Source organism: Ovis canadensis, chromosome 20, assembly GCF_042477335.2.
Source record: "Ovis canadensis isolate MfBH-ARS-UI-01 breed Bighorn chromosome 20, ARS-UI_OviCan_v2, whole genome shotgun sequence".
Classification (NCBI taxonomy): Eukaryota; Metazoa; Chordata; class Mammalia; order Artiodactyla; family Bovidae; genus Ovis; species Ovis canadensis.
The window spans coordinates 23,623,496-23,639,975 of record NC_091264.1 but is presented as its reverse complement, the minus strand read 5'-3'; the positions used below and the strand labels follow the sequence as shown (position 1 = coordinate 23,639,975).

The 16,480-nt window shown below is 40.7% G+C and overlaps 1 protein-coding gene, 1 long non-coding RNA gene and 1 pseudogene across 2 annotated transcripts in view; 1 reads left to right on the top strand and 2 right to left on the bottom strand.

Moving 5' to 3' along the window:
• Positions 1-16,480, top strand: part of NUDT3 (nudix hydrolase 3) — a 108,871-nt gene that overhangs the window by 39,908 nt on the left and 52,483 nt on the right. The gene's annotated exons all lie outside the window — the stretch shown is intronic.
• Positions 1-16,480, bottom strand: part of LOC138425812 (uncharacterized) — a 37,319-nt gene that overhangs the window by 3,069 nt on the left and 17,770 nt on the right. The gene's annotated exons all lie outside the window — the stretch shown is intronic.
• LOC138425809 (large ribosomal subunit protein uL23 pseudogene) lies at positions 10,460-12,194 on the bottom strand (annotated as a pseudogene).

The window sequence follows — 16,480 nt, the reverse complement described above, 5'->3', positions numbered from 1 at the left end:
CTAGGATAAAACTTCGGTTCTTTATCAGTGCTGTGAGTGAATGAGGAGTTATGTCTGCCCTTTGTCTTTTTATTTCCCTTTGTCTGTTTGTCACTTTTGCAAAGGTATCTTGCATAGCTACCTTCCTCTAGTGGAAGTGACTAAATGCCAGTATTTGTTAGCTTGCAAAGGGGCCCAGGTAACCCCTTCCCCTTCTTGAGGTAAGTGTGTGGATCTGGCGGACTCCTGGGCCAGGCTGCCTTGGCATCGAATGAACCTTGGCACACCTGCTGCTATATAATGCAGGCTCACAGACCATAAACGGGTTATCAACATCTGTTGGCTTCCAGTTACCCAAAAGAGTGGAGAGGAAGGTGATATTTTTGCTGATTCTGAGTGTTGTGATTGTTCCTGTGTATATTGAGCTTGTTTTGCACACTTAAACCACTTGCTCTAGAAGTGAAACTGCAGCAAGTGTAGTTCGCCCCTTATTCAGCTGCAGACTTGCCGACCTTTCATGAATGTGCGCTAATGGTGGATGGCGCTATGGCAGTCAGACGGAGTTGGGTGTGGAGGAAAGAACATGGTTTTAGAGTCACATCTGTAGTTCATGTCTGAATTACCACAGTGCATTCAAGTGTAAAATAGAAATATGTCCACTAACATCATCTCATTCCTTGGGTCATTGTGAGATGTGCGTTGGATTATATTTGCATGCATAGCACTTGAGACATTCTAAATTACAATAGAAATATTTGTTACGACTGTTACTAATAGTTCTGTGAGTTCAAGTTGAGCTTTAACTGGTACTTTAAAGGAATCCAGCAATAGCATTTTAAAATGTATCTAATACCTTGAAAAATATTTTAACACTGGTTTTTTTTGTGGGGGGAGGTACTGTCAGGGCAGCACCGACGCGCTGTGCAGCGTGTTGCCTCTTAGCGCCCTGACCAGGGGTCAGACCTGTGCCCCTGCGGTGGAGGCGTGGAGTGTTGACCACTGGGCTGCCAGGGAAGTCTCTCACACTTTTTCTAATAGACTTTATTTTTTAAAGCAGGTTTAGGTTCACAGCAAAGTCAAATGGAAAGTACAGCGTACCCATACACCCTCTGCCCCCACGTACTTACAACCTTGTGTTCACAAGTTTTCAGCCCCTTTGGGAAGACACAAAGGAGCATGACTGGTGAATCCTTTGGTAAGAGTATGCTAAGTTTTTAAAGAAACCACCAAACTCTCTTCCAGAGTGGCTGCACAGTTTGCATTCCCACCAGCATTGAATGAGAATTCCGGTTGTTTGCTCGCCATTCTCACCAGCCTTTGGTGTTTTCACTATTCTGGATTTTGGCTCTTCTAATAGGTGGGTCATGGTATCTAATTTTTTTTTATTTTAATTTGCAGTTTCCTAATGACAGATGAGGTTGAGCATCTTTCATGTTTTATTTCTTATCTGTGTATCTTCTTTGGTGAGATGACTGTTCAGGTCTTTTACACATGTTTTAATTAGGTTGCTCTTTTCCTTATTTTAAGAGTTCTTTGTATATTTTGCATAGGTTCTTTATCAAGTAAGTCTTTTGCAGATGTTATCTCCCAGTCTGCGCCTTGTCTTGTCATTCTCCTGACGCCCAATCCTTTTTTACTTATTTCCTGGGGGAAAGAGTGTGGTTGGTTGAGGGTTTTCTTGGGGGGCGGTGGTGGGAGTGAGTTTACCGCTTCCCACTCTTACTGGCCGGGTGTTCTGCCTTCCTTCAGAAGTTAGGTAATTATTCAGTTCAGTTCAGTTCAGTCGCTCAGTCGTGTCCGACTTTCTGCGACCCCATGAACCGCAGCACGCCAGGCCTCCCTGTCCATCACCAACTCCCGGAATTTACTCAGACTCACGTCCATCGAGTCAGTGATGCCATCCAGCCATCTCTTCCTCTGTCGTCCCCTTCTCCTCCTGCCCCCAATCCCTCCCAGCATCAGAGTGTTTTCCAATGAGTCAACTCTTCAGGACCTTCTTAAAACTAGTTTGCCACCTCATCACTTTGAAAAATGGAAAATAGCAAATGTTAATGAGGATGTGGATAAATTGGATACCTGTATATTGTTGATGGAAATGTAAAATAGTTCAGTCACTATGGAAACAGTTTGGTGGTTCTTAAAAGCTAAACAAAATTATGTTTGACCCTGCAATTCCACTGCTAGTATACACCCAAAACACTGAAAACAGGTTCTCAAATATTTCTACACAGATGTTCAACACTATTCACGATAGCCGAAGGCAGAAACAACCAAATGTCCATCAGTGAATGGATAATTCAGTAGTAGTGTATGCATACAGTGGGCTGTTAGTAACTACGGAAAGGAATGAAGTACTGACACTCGCTACGTTGAGGATGAACCTCAGACTCACACTAAGTAAATGAAGCCAGACCTCTGATTGCATATTGTATGGTGCCATTTATATGAAATATGCAAAATAGGCAAATCCATAGATGCAGAAAGCAGATTGATGGTTAACAGAAGCTGAAGGTCTGGGGTCTGGAGTGAAGAGTGACTTGTTAATGCTTCAGTTCAGTTCAGTCACTCAGTTATGTCTGACTCTTTGTGGCCCCATGGACTGCAGCACGCCAGGCTTCCCTGTCCATCACCAACTCCAGGAACTTGCTGACACTCATGTCCATTGAGTTGGTGATGTTAATGTTTATGCTGTTAGTACTTTTTAGTACTTATGAGGTTTTATTTTGGGGTGACAAGAATGTTTTGGAGCTAGAGGTCATGGTTTCACAACATTGTAAATATACTAAATGCCACCTAATTGTTCACTTTAAAATGGTTAATTTTGTTACATGTACTTCAGTTTTTTAAACACTAGTTTTAAGACTGTAGTAATTTTTTTAAGTTTTCTCTTAAAAAATTTACTTTTAGAGTTGTCTGTTTTAAATAGCAAATGAATGATAATTCATTATGATTTCATGAATAAAAAGACTTTGTTTTCTACATACTTCATTGGGTGGGTGTTTGGAGGCCATTTCATTCTTCAGATGCTTTGAAGTCTAACTGAGAGACACATTTAGGATCAGATTGTTAAAGTAAAAGTTTTAGAGGCACTGTAGAAATGTGGCCAGATTAGTTGTTTAGGAATGATGATTTTCCAAAGTTGGGCAGAGTAATTTTTGACTTGGCCTTTTTTTGATGGTTGAAAAAAGGAATGTCAAGATTAATTTATAATTTTGATTTGCTTTGTGTTTAAGAGAATTCTTTAGATTTAAGAGAACTTTCCTTAAAAATATATGGAACAGAGACTTCCCTGGTGGTCCAGCAGTTAAGACTTGAGCTTCTACTGCAGGGGGCATGGGTTCAGTCCCTGGTTGGGGAACTGAGATCCTGAATATGACCAAAAAAGTAATTTTTTTAAATTAAAAAATATGTGAAACAGGGCAGTTAAAAATTAAGAAAAATCTCTGACCTCATCTTTGGGGAGGAGAGATGCTGGAGAGTGAGTTCAGTCACCAACAGCTAGTGATTTACTCCATCATGTCTATGTAATGCAGCCTCCATAAACACCCCAAAAGAGAGGGTTCAGAAAACTTCCAGACTGATGTGGAAGCTTGTGCCCTTTTCCCATAGCTTACTGTATGCTGTCTCTTTCATCTGGTTGTCCCTGAGTTATATCCTTTTATAATAAGTCAGTAGTCTAGTAAGTAAAAAAAAAAAAAAAGATCTCTGGAAGAGATGTTCCAAGAATGGGCAGTTGGCTGGTAAATCCAGCTCTTTTATGGGCTAGCTTAAAAAAAAAAGAGGTGGTAGGAGTAATGGCTTTTTAATGACTGATAAAAGAATACATGTAAGTTCATACAGAAATAGATTTTTCCTGACATTACATTTTAAGATGCATTTGTAGAGCCAGTTATCATACGTAGGAATTGTGAGTGTATAACGGCAGTGCCTTTAAATGTGGTTTGTAGAAGACTCAGAGTGGCTCTTCATTTGGTCATTTTATAATGTTTAAGGAGCTCTTAAGTTAAATTTATTTTTGAATAAGGTAGTATATTTACATGGTTTAAAATTCAGAAGGCGTAAGTGGGATACAGTGAAACTCATCCTTCTATACTTATCCCCCAGGTACTCAGTTTCTTTCCTCATAAGACAACCTGTGTTATCAGTTTCTTATGACTCTTAGAGTAGATGTTTGATTATGTAAGATTTATTTATACTCATTTTCTATAGATTTGGAGTAATTAAAACATCTTGGGTCTGTAGTGAACCCCTTCTCTCCACATTTACTTCTGTTTATTCTGAGTTTTAAAGCATTGGATTGTCTTCAAGTAAAGGACTCTTAGCTGAGCGTTCTGTCTCAGTGAAGCTGCTGCATCGTTTTCCTCTGTGGTTTCTAGTGATAACTCCCTGATCTTCCTAAATAGAGTAAATAAAGTGTAAGCTGTAGTAAAATGAAAGTTTAACAGTTAAATTTAGTTCAGTCAGGAACATAAAACTTGGTGAAATATAGTATGTGAAATTATGTAAAACTGTTTTCTTTTTAAAAATTATCTTTCCATCTTAACTTTTGTATAGTTAAATGTTTGTTTTGTTCCTGGTGCACCATGTATATCTGGCACTTTTTTTTTTGTTCTCATTTTTGTAAGAATGATAAGTTAAAATTCACACATATGTAGTCACAGTTGCAAAAGAACAGTTGTTGTGACCTGCCTGCCCCTGCTTATTGCTCCTCTGAACCCGCTGTAAGGCGTGTCTTTCCTGTCCATCTGTTCATGTCTCTATCTGGGCAGTATAGTTTAGCTGGGCAAGATACGGCAATTGAATGAACCATCCTGGTTTACAATAATTAGTGTAAAGTAAACATTTCTTTCTTGTTTTTAAAAATTTCTTCTTAGTCCTGTAATTGTGTTTATGTGTGGAATTAATATTATTTTAGTAGTAACCAACCGGTAAAAGTTTGACTTTTTTAAAAATAGTAAGCAATAAATATGCATGCTCACTCAGTCATGTCCGACTCTTGTGACGCCATGGGCTGTAGCCCGCCAGGCTCCTCTGTCCATGGGATTCTCCAGGCAAGAATACTGGAGTGGATTGCCATTCCCTTCTCCAGAGAATCTTCTTAACCTAGGGATTGAACCTACATCTTCTGCATCACGCCAAAGAATTGATGATTTTGAACTGTGGTGTTGGAGAAGACCCTTGAGAGTCCCTGGGGCTGCAAGGAGATCCAACCAGTCCATTCTGAAGGAGATCAGCCCTGGGATTTCTTTGGAAGGAATGATGCTGAAGTTGAAACTCTAGTACTTTGGCCACTTCATGGGAAGAGCTGACTCATTGGAAAAGACTCTGATGCTGGGAGGGATTGGGGGCAGGAGGAGAAGGGGATGACAGAGGATGAGATGGCTGGATGGCATCGCTGACTCGATGGATGTGAGTCTGAGTGAACTCCAGGAGTTGGTGATGGACAGGGAGGCCTGGCGTGCTGCCATTCATGGGGTCGCAAAGGGTCGGACACGACTGAGCAACTGAACTGAACTGAGCCGCTTAGGAAGCCTAAGCAATAGGATAGAGTTATATCAATAACAGGAAAGAATAACCTTTAGAAATGGGCAGGATCTGTGCAAAGAAAATAAAAGTGTTATTGAGAGGATTTGAATAAATATTCTTAAGTAGGAAGGTTCAATACCATAAGATGTAAATTCTTGGTGAGTTAATCTATGAATAGGACTTGATTTTTTTAGAAATTACTAGCAGTTTTCTTTAAACCACAAGAGCAATTTCTAAAGTTCAAATGGATAAGCAAACATAGAGGAATAGCCAGTAAAATTCTGAAAAAAAAAAAAAAAGTGAAGTTTGAGAGTGGTGATGTCTAGTCCATTTAACCAAATTGCAAAGTTATAATAGTTAAATAGAATGCTAGGACTTCCCTGATGGTGTATGGCTAAGACTCCGAGCTCCCAGCACAGGGGGACCCACGTCAGGGAAAGTGAAAGTTGCCTAGTCATGTCTGACTCTTTGTGACCCCATGGACTGTAGCCTGCCAGGTTCCTCTGTCCGTGGAATTCTCCAGGCCAGAATACCAGAGTAGGTTGCTATGCCCTTTTTCAGAGGATCTTCCCAACCCAGGGATCAAACCCAGGTCTCTCCTGCATTGCAGGTCAGGGAAATGGATCCTATATGCTGAAAGTATAAGATCCCACATGCTATAGTGAAGATTGAAGATCTTATGTACCCCAACTCAGACCTGGTGCAGCCAAATTAAAAAAAAAAAATATATATATATATATATAACTGTTGAACTAGATCATGAGTAGATAGACAAATCAACAGAACAGAATGTAGGAACAACCAGTCATCTAGAAAAATATAAAATTGGATTCTTCACTGTCAGGATAATTTCCATTATAGATAGGAAGTATCACATTTAAAAGACCATAAATCGCTAGAAGAAAGCATGAGATAATTTCGCTGCAGTCTTGGACTGGGCTCGGACCTTTCAATTATGCTATCTGATTCAAGCCATACAAGGAACCATTTGAAGGAACTGTGTATGTGGAAAGCTACACCTTAGTTACAGAGTAGAAGACATTACAGTTCTCCCCAGATTAATCTATTGGATTGTATGTTCCACAGAAGCAGGGTCTTTGTTTTGCTCATTGCTCTACCCACAGTGCCTCAGTGATCGGCACCAAGTAGGTATTAAGTGAATATTCATTGAATGAAAGTAGAGGAGTGTATGAATTCTACCTGTGTATTCACATATGGAAAATGGTTCCTGTATAGGGCTATTCATTGTAGCATTTTAAAAATGATTTTATTTGTTTATGACTGTTCTGGGTGTTCGTTGCTGCACTGGCTCTCCTTTAGTTGTGGCAAGTAGGGGTTATGTGGGGCACGGGCTTCTCACTGCGCTGGCTTCTCCTGTTGAGGAGCACCGGTTCCAGGGCACATGGCCTTCCATAGTTGCGGCTCCAGACTCCAGAACACAGGCTCAGTAGTCCTGGTGCACGGGCTTAGTTACTCTGCAGCGTGTGGCATAGTCCCAGATCAGGATCCAGGACCCGCATCTCTTGCATTGGCAGGTGAATACTTTACCACTGAGCCCACCAGGGAAGCCCTGTAGCATTGTTTTAACAACAGAAACTGGAAATGCCCAAAATGTCTATCAAGAGAGCTGGTTAAATATATTATGGTACATCTGTATACTATAAAATTCTCCAGTGGCTCCTGTGAGATATCATTTACGTGAAGGACCAGAACAAACAAAGCTATCTGTGATAGTATAATTCACAACAGTGACTGTCTTTGAGTCAGGGATATAGACAGGAAAGAGGCACATGGAACTTTCTGGGGAGATGGAAACATGCATCTTAGTAGGTGTGTGGGTTCAAGTCTTGTATGAATCAGAGTCATCACACTGTACTCTGATGATCTATACATTCCAGTGTGCATGAATTATATGTCTTACAACAAAACACACAGTGTTAATAATCAAAATGACAGAAATATGAATTTGACTGTCTTATCAATTAGTGGCATCATTTTACAGAAAAATAAATCTTTCATGTGACTTCAGAGAAATCTTAAATTGTACTTAGTTGTTTTATGGTTAATGGTACTGTTAATTTGAAACTATTATAGGACAACTCAAATAGATAATTATCTTATTATTTTCAGCATAAAATACAAGAAGTTAAAATCAGTCATGTCTGACTCTCTGCAACCCCATGAACTGGTGCCTACCAGGCTCCTCTGTCCATGGGATTTCCCAGACAAAGATACTGGAGTGGGTTGCCATTTCCTCCTCCAGGGGATCTTCCTGACCCAGAGGTTAAACCCATGTCTCTTAGGTCATTGGCAGGTGAGTTCTTTACCACTAGCACCACTTGGGAAGTCCTTTAAAAAGCTTAGTAGGCTTTAATTTTGGGGGGCTTCAAAATTTATTTTTTTGGACTCCAAAATCATTGCAGATGTTGACTGCAGCCATGAAATTAAAAGATGCTTGCACCTTGGAAGAAAAGCTGTGACCAACCTAGACAGCATATTAAAAAGCAGAGACATTACTTTGCCAACAAAGGTCCCTCTTGTCAAAGCTATGGTTTTTCCAGTGGTCATGTATGGATGTGAGAGTTGGACTATAAAGAAAGCTGAGCGCCAAAGAATTGGTGCTTTTGAACTGTGGTGTTGGAGAAGACTCTTGAGAGTCCCTTGGACTGCAAGGAGATCCAACCAGTCCATCCTAAAGGAAATCAGTCTTCAATAGTCATTGGAAGGACTGACGCTGAAGTTGAAATTCCAATATTTTGGCCACCTGATGCGAAGAACTGACTCATTGGAAAAGACCCTGATGCTGGGAAAAATTGAAGGCAGGAGGAGAGAGGGACGACAGAGGGTGAGATGGTTGGATGGCATCACCAACTTGATGGACTTGAGTTTGAGTAAGCTTCGGCAGTTGGTGATGGACAAGGAAGCCTGGTGTGCTGCAGTCCATGGAGTTGCGAAGAGTCGGACGTGTCTGAGCAACTGAACTGAGGCTTTAAATATGAAATGGAAATATTCATATGACCTGTAACTTATTTTTCTTTTCAATTATTATTCTTTTTGTTTTTTTGTTTTTTTTCTCTAATAATACATATTTCCTGTCTGTTATTGAAAAAGTGACAGTGATGTTAAGGAACAGTGACAACACAGTGGCAGCCATTACTCATATCGAGGTCTCTAAGTATTATTTCCCACTAAAAGGAGCCAAGGCTTCTTAGAGAAATAGCTGAATTCAGATCTGGAACAAGAAATAACTTAACATGGGCCTGAGATACTTTACAATGACAAAAAGCAAGAAAACTGAGATTAAAGATTTATGTCAAAAAGATATGAGATAAAATTTGTAAATATTACTGGTAGAATCTTAGTGGTGGGCACATAAGTGATTACCATATAATTCTTTGAACTGAGTTGTATGTTTAAAAACTTTTATAATGAAGTACTAAGTGCTATTTTGCCCCTCCTACCATCTTGTTGGGGCTTCTCCTTTGCCCTTGGATGCCGAGTATCTTTTTTTGCTGGGATCCAACATTCTCCTGTCGATGGTTGTTCAGCAGCTAGTTGTGGATCTTGGTGTTCTCGCAGGAGAAGATGGTGCCTGTCCTACTCTGCCATCTTACATGTAAGGCCACTGTAGGGAGGGAACACACCCCCACCCATCAGCAGAAAATTAGGTTAAAGATTTACTGACCGTGGCCTTGCCCACCAGAGCAGAGCAAGACCCAGTTTTAGTCACAGCCAGCCTTTCCCACAGGGAGGCTTCCACAAGCCTCTTATCCTCATCCATCAGAGGGCAGACAGAATGAAAGCCACAATCACAGAAAATTAACCAAATTGATCACATAGATCACATCCTTGTCTGACTCAATGAAACTATGAGCCATGCCACGTAGGGCCACCCAAGATGGACCAGTTATGGTAGAGAGTTCTGACAAAACGTGGTCCACCTGAGAAGGGAATGGCAAACCACTTCAGCATTCTTGCCTTAAGAACCCCATGAACCGTATGAAAAGGCAAATGGATATGACACTGAAAGATAAACTCCCCAGGTCAGTAGATGCTCAATATGCTACCAGAGAAGAGCAGAGCAGTACCTCCAGAAGAGATGAAGAGGCTGAGTGAAAGTGGAAGCAACGCCCAGTTGTAGATGTGTCTGGTGGTGAAAGTAAAGTCTGATGTTGGTGAAGAACAGTATTGCATAGGAACCTGCAGTGTTAGGTCCATGAATCAAGATAAATTTGGAAGTGGTCAAACAGGAGATGGCAAGAGTGAACATCAGCATTTTAGGAATCAGTGAACTAAATGGCCTGGAATGGGTGACTTTAACTCAGTGACTGTTATATTTACTACTGTGGGCAAGAATTCCTTAAAAGAAATGGGTTAGACCTCATAGTCAACAAAAGGGTCCAAAATGCAGTACTTGGGTGCAGTCTCAAAAACGACAGCATGATCTCTGTTCGTTTCCAAGGCAGACTATTCAGCATCTCAAGTCATCCAAGTCTGTGCCCCAACCACTAATGCTAAAGAAGTTGAAGTTGAACAGTTCTGTGAAGACCTAGAAGACAAATGCAGTGTATGAACCTAGTTTGGGTCTTCATTTAAATAAGCCAGTTGTAAAATAGCATTTTTGAAGCAATTGGAAATAGTTGAATATGGCCTGTTCATTAGATGATTATAATAAATTATTAATTTTGCTGGGTATAATAGTGATGTTGTGGTATATTTTTTTAAAGCCCTACATCCTCCATACTTGTTATTTACCATTGTGACCTGGAAACTCTCCTAGCCTTTGCATCAGTTCTCAAGCTTTTTTTTTTTTAAAATCTCTGAATCCTTTTACACTCTTAAACATTACTGAAGGTCCCCCCAAAAGCTTTTGTTTGTGTAAATTTTATCATCAGTATTTATTATATTGCTTCCCGGGTTGTGGCTCAGGGTGAAGAATCCACCTGCCAATGCAGGAGACGCAGATTCTGTCCCTGAGTCAGGAAGATCCCTTGGAGAAGGAAATGGAAACCCACTTCATTATTCTTGCCTGGAAAGTCCCATGGACAGAGTAGCCTGATGGACTGCAGTCCATGGGGTTGCAAAGAGTTGGACATGATTGAGTGACTAAGCATGCAAACAGTGGATACTTGGAGGTTCGTTGTATTTTTTCTCTACTTTTGTGTATGTTTGGAATTTTCTAAAATAAGTTTTTATTTTTTTATTTTTTATTTTTATTTTTTTATAGTGAAAACTTTTATATTTGAAATTAGCCAGCTGGACTCAGTTTAGATGATCCCAATTTTGTTGGCAACATCCAAAGCATCATAGTCAGGAGCCAGTCGAACATATGCCTTCTTCTCTCCATCAGGCCTGATCAGAGTATTGACCTTGGCCATGTCAATGTCATAGAGCTTCTTCACAGCCTGTTTGATTTGGTGTTTGTTGGCCTTGACATCCACAGTGAACACCAGTGTGTTGTTGTCTTCTATATTCTTCATGGCTGACTCGGTGGTGAGGGGGAATTTGATGATAGCATGGTGGTCAAGTTTGTTTCTCCTAGGGGCACTCTTCCGAGGATATTTGGGCTGCCTCCTGAGCCACAGCATTTTGGGCCGCCGGAAGGTGGGTGACGTCCGGATCTTCTTTTTCTTGTGGCTGTGGACACCTTTCAACACTGCTTTCTTGGCCTTCAAAGCTTTTGCTTTGGCTTCAGCTTTAGGAGGGGCAGGGGCTTCCTTCTTCGCCTTTGGCACCATCTTCATGAAAAGGCTAAAATAAGTTTTTTAAAATACCACGTGGTCATTAAAAAAAAGGAGGCTCTTTGGTATGTAGTGATGAAATGATCTCCATGGTGTATGTGAAAAAAGGTGGAACTGTGATGATGAGTTACTATCTGTGTTAATAAAGAGGGAGGAAAATATTCAAGAAAGTTTCATTAGGAAGCAATTAGGAGACAGAGGTGGGAGAGAAGGTGGGAGATGAAAGAGAAGACTTGCTTTTCAACTGTCTGTCCTCTTGTACTTTTTTTTTTAGCTTGTGCAGTGTGTATCATTGAAGAAAAGTGGAATTGAAAACTATAATTTTAGACACACAACTGTGTACATTTAGAATAATAGAATATTAATGCTGGAAGTGGTTTAGGAATTAACTGGAGTACCTCATTTTAAAACTGAGAAAGATGAAGTATAGCTTTTTTTCCCCCAGTTGTGTGGCTAATTGGTATAAGGCATACCTGTGATCCGTGTCTCCTTACTGTCCTCCTCTAAAAAGTAGACAGCGTATAACTGTGTTTTAAACTTCAACTTTTTATATTAGGTGGAAATTTGATTAATATGTTGATGCTACTTTGGGGACATAGTACCTGCTTTTTCACACTGTGTTCATATAGTCCTGAGCCTGTGTGGGAAAATAATGTAGTTTATGGATATCAGAAATGCTGTTCCTGTAGCTCTATTTATTTTTAATGAACTCAAGAAACTCAGGCATTCTAAATATTTCATTCACTCCATTTGGCTGTCAGAAATTTCCTTGGGAATAATGCTTGGCATTCTTTTTGTCCAGTTATAAAAATCTGAAATGCTTGTTCTAAAATATTCAAGCTATACACAAGGTTTTAATGTGCAATGCCTCCTCCTCCTCAGTGTCGCCAAGTGTACTGTACAGAGGCAGCCATTGTTTCTCGGGTGAATTCTTTCAAATCAATGTTTAAGTTGAGCTTTTAGAAGTTCCCATAATATATAGAGAATGTAGGAAGCTTAACTTTTCCTGTAATATCTCAGACTGTTTCTCCTACCAGCTTCCAGATTCAAGCTTCTGAAACACAAGTGAGATTGCCGTCTCCCTCCTCAAAAACTAAGGATTCCCAGTTGCGTTCAGTTACTGTAACTCTTTGATGTGCTTCCTGTATGAACTTTTTATACTAGTCTCAGTTAATTTATCAGCTTCCTCTGTTGCCCTCTTCCTCCTTCCCATCTTGCACCCTTCACCATATTAAACTGCCTGAATTTCTCAGCATTCTCTGGCTATAATATACTGTTTCCTGCATGTGTGGCTGTGTGATTGCAGTGCCCATTGCCTGGAAACCTCTCCTTTCTGGGCTCAGTAAATTTCTCCTCTAGGTTCAGCTCGAATGTTCCCCCTTGAGAAGTATTCTGGGATCATCTCAGAATCTTCTTTCCGTCGTAATAGTACTTACCAACATGATGCTGTGGCTGCTTGGGCCCTTTGTTAGATCAAGGGTTGGCAAACTTTTTCCATAAAGGACTAGATACTAAATATTTTTGGCTTTGTGGGTCATGTGATCTCTGGGAGGACTACTCAGTCATCTGGCGGTCAGAGTCAGGCATATATACTGGTTTGAATCCTGGCTCAGTGCTCACCCTTTTGTACCCCTCACCACATTACCAAATCACCTAAAACTTGGTTTCCTCATCACTGTAATGGTAAAAATTACATAATGCCTGACTTGTATGATGGTTTCAAAATTAGGGATAGTACATTAAAAGTAGAATGTAAAATGGCAGCACCTAACACAAAATTAGAGATACCAAGGGAACATTTCATGCAAAGATGGACTCGATAAAGGACAGAAATGGTATGGACCTAACAGAAGCAGAAAATATTAAGAAGACGTGGCAGGAATACACAGAAGAACTGTACAAAAAAGATCTTCACGACCCAGATAATCACGATGGTGTGATCACTCATATAGAGCCAGACATCCTGGAATGTGAAGTCAAGTGGGCCTTAGAAAGCATCCCACCAAACAAAGCTAGTGGAGGTGATGGAATTCCTATTGAGCTATTTCAAATCCTGAAAGATGATGCTGTGAAAGTGCTGCACTCCATATGCCAGCAAATTTGGAAAACTCAGCAGTGGCCACAGGACTGGAAAAGGTCAGTTTTCATTCCAATCCCAAAGAAAGACAATGCCAAAGAATGCTCAAACTACCGCACAGTTGCACTCATCTCACATGCTAATAAAGTAATGCTCAAAATTCTCCAAGCCAGACTTCAGCAATACATGAACTGTGAACTTCCTGATGTTCAAGCTGGTTTTAAAAAGGCAGAGGAACCAGAGATCAAATTGCCAACATCCGCTGGATCATGGAAAAAGCAAGAGAGTTCCAGAAAAACATCTATTTCTGCTTTATTGACTGTGCCAAAGCCTTTGACTGTGTGGATCGCAATAAACTGTGGAAAATTCTGAAAGAGATGGGAATACCAGACCACCTGACCTGCCTGTTGAGAAACCTATATGCATGTCAGGAAGCAACAGTTAGAAGTGAACAGGGAACAACAGGCTGGTTCCAAATAGGAAAAGGAGTACGTCCAGGCTGTATATTGTCACCCTGCTTATTTAACGTCTATGCAGAGTACATCATGAGACACGCTGGACTGGAAGAAATACAAGCTGGAATCTAGAATGCCGGGAGAAATATCAATAACCTCAGATATGCAGATGACACCACCCTTATGGCAGAAAGTGAAGAGGAACTAAAAAGCCTCTTGATGAAAGAGAAAGAGGAGAGTGAAAAAGTTGGCCTAAAGCTCAACATTCAGAAAACGAAGATCATGGCATCCGGTCCCATCACTTCATGGGAAATAGATGGGGAAACAGTGGAAACAGTGAGAGACTTTATTTTGGGGGGCTCCAAAATCACTGCAGATGGTGACTGCAGCCATGAAATTAAAAGACGCTTACTCCTTGGAAGAAAAGTTATGAGCAACCTAGATAGCATATTCAAAAGCAGAGACATTACTTTGCCGACTAAGGTCCGTCTAGTCAAGACTATGGTTTTCCCTGTGGTCCTGTATGGATGGGAGAGTTGGACTGTGAAGAAGGCTGAGTGCCGAAGAATTGCTGCTTTTGAACTGTGGTGTTGGAGAAGACTCTTTTTTTTTTTTTTTGGAGAAGACTCTTGAGAGTCCCTTGGACTGCAAGGAGATCCAACCAGTCCATTCTGAAGATCAGTCCTGGGTGTTCTTTGGAAGGAATGATGCTAAAGCTGAAGCTCCAGTACTTCTGACACCTCATGTGAAGAGTTGACTCATTGGAAAAGACTCTGATGCTGGGAGGATTGGGAGCAGGAGGAGACAGGGACGACAGAGGATGAGATGGCTAGATGGCATCACCGACTCTATGGACGTGAGTTTGAGTAAGCTCTGGGAGTTGGTGATGGACAGTGAGGCCTGGCGTGCTGCAATTCATGGGGTCGCAGAGTGGGACACGACTGAGCGACTGAACTGAACTAAATGAACTGAACACAAAATGGGCACAGAATAAATACTACCTGCTGTTGTTTTTATTTATTCCTCCTAGTGTTAGTCTCCCTTCACTTCCTGCAGCTTTTCAATATTTCTAAGAGTTATGGGGAGGAGTTAAGGTTTACAGGAACAACTCAAACATTCTGGTAGGTTATGTTCGTACAGTGTGATCCAGCAACTTTAAGTCTTCTTTATATAACCTGTAAATACAGCCAAGTTAACTGGGTTTCTTTAGTCATCTTTTTCAAAATTAAAAAAAGTCATTGAAAACCAGGTAATATACAGTGCAGTGTGTTAACATTTGGACATTCATTTGGAAAGGCAGGGCAGGCCACTCAGTCACTTAGAACTCTAGCAGTATACTTCATCCCTGGGATGCATACTAAGGCGTGATATCTGTTCTTAAAATACCTTGTTCCTACCGAAGTAAAAACTGTAGAATATCTGTTCGTAGCACAGTCCTTGTACTTGCCAGGGAATTTCCTCTTTTGTTAAATAAACAACCTGGTTAGCTAGAAAATGAAGGGATTTTGAAAACTGTTTCTGTTTATTTGTTGTTCCTTTTTGGCAGTATTTTGAGCTGTGCAGGGAAAAAAAATGAGCTTAAGGGTAAATGACTGTAAAACTCAAAGAACTGAAGCTACTAGTGCTTGGCCTCGTGGTAATTTGTTGACTTAATTTGAACAAGTCATTTCACCTCATACTCAGCTTTACTCATCTTTTAAACATTTTATAGGGTCCTTGTGTCCAATAATTTGTGTAGCTGTTCTTTAAAACATTCTGTAAAAAAACAGTAAATTTATCTGGAATCCAAGTACAGAAAACATTCACTATTCAGTTCAGTTCAGTCGTTCAGTCATGTCTGACTCTTTTTGACCCCATGAACTACAGCACGCTAGGCCTCCCTGTCCATCACCAGCTCCTGGAGTTCACCCAAACCCGTGTCCATTGAGTCAGTGATGCCATCCAACCATCTCATCCTCTGTTGTCCCCTTTTCCTCCTGCCTTCAATCTTTCCCATCATCAGGGTCTTTTCAAATGAGTCAGCTCTTTGCATCATGTGGCCAAAGTATTGGAGTTTCAGCTTCAGCATGAGTCCTTCCAGTGAACACCCAGGACTGATCTCTCCTTTCGGATGGACTGGTTGGATCTCCTTGCAGTCCAAGGGACTCTCAAGAGTCTTCTCCAACACCACAGCTTATAAAAGCATCAATTCTTCGGCCCTCAGCTTTCTTCACAGTCCAACTCTCACATCCATACATGACCACTGGAAAAATCATAGCCTTGACTAGACGGACCTTTGTAGGCAAAGTAATGTCTCTGCTTTTTAATACGCTGTCTAGGTTGGTCATAACTTTCCTTCCAAGTACCAAGCGTCTTTTAATATCATGGCTGCAGTCACCATCTGCAGTGATTTTGGAGCCCAGAAAAATAAAAGTCAGCCACTGTTTCCCTATTTATTTGCCATGAAGTGTTGGGACTGGATGCCATGATCTAGTTTTCTGAATGTTGAGTTTTAAGCCAACCTTTTCACTCTCCTCTTCCACCTTCATCAAGAGGCTCTTTAGTTCTTCTTCACTTTATGCTATAAGGGTGGTGTCGTCTGCATATCTGAGGTTATTGATATTTCTCCCAGCAATCTTGATTCCAGCCTGTGCTTCCTTCAGCCCAGTGTTTCTCGTGATATACATTCACTATTATGTTGATCTTATTTTTATGAAGGGACA